Raw genomic sequence first — 4,690 nt, forward strand, 5'->3', positions numbered from 1 at the left:
AAGGGAAAGGTTCACTCACTTAGAGTCAAGACAGACCATTTGGGCCCCGACACATGTGAGAGAACCTGCCTCAGTATTTGAAGTAGAGAGTAATCTCTCTCTCTCTCTCTCTCTCTCTCTCTCTCTCTCTCTCTCTCTCTCTCCCTCCCTCCATATGTGTGTGTGTGTGTGTTTCTCTGTGTATGTGTAAAATAATCTATTTTCAACTAAAAATATTTTTAAAGTTTTCTCTCCTTCCTTTGGACAAAAACTCCTATACAAGAAAAGTGGTAAGCTTTTAACTGGAGGGAAATGATAGCTTTATGCATCTGAAACAGAATATTACTCTAGAGAGGAAAGGTAGGATTGGTGTCTTCTGTAGTCAGTCAGCTGTCTGCATAGATGTTCAGAGTCCCAACCAGACCTTCTAGATCTCTTATTGATCCAGACAAGACCATCCCTAGTCATGGCTTGGCACAGCAAGTTGGCACCACATACCACTACCTTGAGACTCATACCTATTACTGCCAGCACAGTGGCCCACGAACTGTGTTTGGAAGACCATGTGCATGGCTTTTCTGCACTGCTTATAAATGGAGAAAGTTCACTTGGCCAATTCTCACAAACACTCTCTAGGAGGAATGTGCAGCAGGCTTCTAGTCTTGCTCTGCTTAGACATAAATCAAGATCTTGTTTGTTCCGAATGACTACTGCCCCATCCTGCCAGAAACTCCACTGTGCTCTCTGGGGTGTGCAACCTCTATTTATTAGGTTATTTTGTTGGCCAGGGGCTCACACTGTGCTTTGTTCTCATTGCTTTGCCGCTCCCATGACTGGCTGCCTAGTAAACCAGACGGTGACCTCTGATTCACTCGTCCACAGATTCTATTCATATCTTTTCGTTGTCTTTGGATGGTGTGACAAAGCACCTCAAAGCAGATGCTGTGAGCCTTGTGTATTGCTCTGGAGTGACAAGCTCCTCCCAGACCCTGGAGACACATAGGAAATCCAGCTGCAAAACCTCTTTCCGGCCCCACCCCAGCAATGGTAGTACAGTTGGGGACACGGAGCTTCAAAGTTCTGGCTCTCCTAGATCACTTTGAGAATCACTGAGCCTGGCCCTGTTTGAAGGCAAAGAAGTCAGATGTCTGTAAGAGATTATAAGAAGCACCAAAAGGCCTTTCCATCCAAAAAAAAAAAAATCTCCACTTACCTACCCCATTTCCTTTTGGTTAAGGAACTGTGCCTTCAAAGCTGCCTTGGGAAAAAATTTATACAGGGAGAGGGTGCAACCAGATATCAAATTTCCTAGCTGCTGGCTCCAGGTCTGTTGCATGATCATGAGAAAGCCTCTTTGCTTTTGTGGGCTTCATTTTCCTTAACATACTATGCAATATACTATACTTACAGATGGTGTGTCATCATCTCTAAGGCTCCTTCTGAAAATAAATTTTTGTGCTATTATGACCCAAGTTCAAGCTCCAAAGTTACTCTGCAGAGGCTACCATTTAAGTCACCAAATTTCATTTATCCATTTGTTTGAATTGATTAGATATCCTACAAGAAAGAGAATCAAGAGCATGACTTGATCACAAGGATGGAACAGAAACAAATTCTGAGAAGAAAGCCAGAGATGCCCCACCCCCTTTTCTATATTAGACGATCTCCTCCTACCCATTTCTACTGACCATCCAAACCAGGAAAAAGGCCAATGCCATCCAGAATGTAAAGGAATGTGGAAGGTGAGCATAAACTTTCAGGTTAGGGGAGCAAGTCAAAATCCAAAAATAGACTGTTTCCTAAACACCAAACTCCAGATGAAGCAGTCCCAGAAAGCTATATAGTATGAGGGCAAAAAGTAGCTTTCCTCAGAAGGATAAGACATATGTACCCAGAGGCCTAGGAAGATAACCACTAGATAGTTACTTTCCTTCCTCCTAAAGGAAGAAAGAGCTAGAATATCAGTTTGTCTATCTAGGCCTCCTTGGGATAGGCCAGCCACAAAAAGCACTTAAAAATAGTATCTCATATTTATTAGTATGTGCTATAAAATGAGCAGGATTCTAGGTCCTTCATAAAGTTGAAATAATTAGCCCTTATAGCAATTCTATAAGGCAAGTGCTAGTATTAACCCCATTTTGCAAGTTAGTGTAGTGGAAGAATCTGCTTAAGTGATTTGCTTAAGGAAATATGGCTGAGAAAAAAAAAAATGAAGATCCCTAAGCCAAGGAATCCAGATCCAAAATTAGTGTTCTTCCACAACCCTCTCAAATGAAACAGATAAAAGCAGGAAAGATCCTTAGAGACAACCAAGGATGACTTCTTTATACATAAGAGTACTGAGATATTTGTGCAATGCCACACACTAAGCAACTATGCATATAATGGAGCCAGAATCAGCAACCTAATCTGCTGGCTCCCAACTCAGTGTTCTTTCCACTATAGCTTCAGATCTCTTTGTTGAACTGCCTTCCCCATCACCTTGTGTAGCTGACATTGCCAGCTTGGTCATTCCCACTGCCTGTTTGACAAGACTGTGGACAGGCAGCCATCTCTGTTGTATGAGTCATTATCTTCCCTTTCCAAAATATAAATGAGACTAGAGTTGGCTTCAACCAAGCATTTTCCAAATGATTAGATCCCAAAATCCCAGTATCACCTCTGTGGGGGTTACCGATAGAATGCAAAACCAACATTTTCCATCCATAAAGACATCAACACCCAACCACGCCAAGGCCTCGACCTTCTGAGAAGATGAGTGTTCAATGATGTATGAGGCCCGCCTCCTGCTCAGACAGATCCATGGACTCAAATCGGAACTTTTTAAGGGTCATTCAGGGAAACCGATACTGAGCCCAGCTGGAAAAATTCTGCCTGATTCATTAAGAGGTGATGAGTAAAGCTTATGAAAGTGAAGAGGAAGGCTGAGTAGCACGGGGCTACAGAGAGAGGTGGGGTAGCCTGGGTTATCATGCCACTCATGTCTGATGGCCAGGACCCAGGAAATGGGCAGCCCAAGTCCTCCAAATGTCAAAGCTATTCTTCCCTTAGTATTCATGGCTTCCTGCTTCAAAAAATGTTGGATTTCACAAAGCCATGTCCCCACTCCACGCCTCACTCCACCCTTGCACCGGGTGTGGGAAACAAAAGGCTCTACTAGAGATGAGAAGTTTTAAAGGTCTCTTGTGGCTGAGGCTTTGACACACATGAGGCATTCTATCCATTACCCAATTACTGTGGTCCTCAGACCTAGACACACACCATGGAGTCTGAGGCATGAAAGACCTACCTCTTCATGAGGATGGAAGATAGGAGTTTTCAGCCTTGTCAAGGCAGAATAATGCAGGAGAACCTTCTCTAGACTGGAGAGGACATTCCCAAGAGGCTAGTTAAAATTATAGGGCAGTGTTGGTGCCCCCTTTTATAGTATGTTCAGACTTTCCACTGCATCAGCTTGGCTCGAAACCTTCCTGCGACAGCAGAGGAAAACAGTTGATTCTGAATCAGCTGTGAGGTACAAAACAAATAGTATTCCCTCAACTTGTGCACCCACTCTTTTTCCAAACGATAGTCAACAACCACCTATGCTATGCAAAGGATCGTGAAGAAAGTTTTAAAAATATAAATCAGAGGGCCTATGTCACAAAAAGTAATATACTCGAAGGACTTTAGCCTATGTGTTCCCAAACACCAAAAGACTTGTGGTTGAAAAGAACCTTTAAGAGAGATTATCCCAGTTCACCAACTGGAAGAACCTTCAGAAAGGTCCATCTAGGGCAAAATTATGTTGTACAAGTAAAACACAAAAGAAAGGACAGAGCTTAACAGGGTTGGTCCACCCATTAAGGCTTCAACGGACTAAACTTGACTCTGCTCACTTCAGCCTCACATAGACTAAAACTGGAATGACTCAGAAGAAACTAAGAGGGCCCCTGTGAGAGGATAACACACAAATATGAGCATTCCATATTTTTGTACACACATAGTTAAAAGATCATACTGCATCCCATAAATTTGTACAACAATTATGTATTGATTTAAACCTTTTAAAATATACTCTATTATTTTTGATATGAAATATTAAGAAAATATGTCATAGAAATGTTATGTTTAAGAATTAAAAAATATTGGGGTTAGAGAGATGATTCAGCAGTTAGGAAGACTTGTTGCTCTTCCAGAGGGCCTAGGTTCAATTCCCAGCACCCACATGGCAGCTCACAGCTGTCTGTAACTCCAGTTCCTAGGGGACTTCACAATCTCCTCTAGCTTCCATGGGCAGCAGAGATAAGTAGTATACAGACATGTCTTTATCATACACAAAAAATAATAAAAAAAATTCTGGACAGATACCAAGTACCAAAGTTAAATCAGGATCAGGTTAATGACCTAAACAGTCCTATATCCCATAAAAAAATAGAAGCAGTCATTAATAGTCTCCCAACCAAAAACAGCCCAGGACCAAATGGGTTTAGTGCAGAGTTCTATCAGACTTTCAAAGAAGATTTAATTCCAGGTCTTCACAATTATTCCACAAAATAGAAGTAGACAGTACTCTACCCAATTCATTCTATGAAGCCACAATTACTCTGATACCTAAACCACAGAAAGATCCAACAAAGCTAGAGAACTTCAGACCAATTTCCCTTATGAATATCGATGCAAAAATACTCAATAAAATTCCCACTAACTGAGTCCAAGAACACATCAAAAC

Source organism: Mus caroli, chromosome X (assembly GCF_900094665.2).
Source record: "Mus caroli chromosome X, CAROLI_EIJ_v1.1, whole genome shotgun sequence".
NCBI lineage: Eukaryota > Metazoa > Chordata > Mammalia > Rodentia > Muridae > Mus > Mus caroli.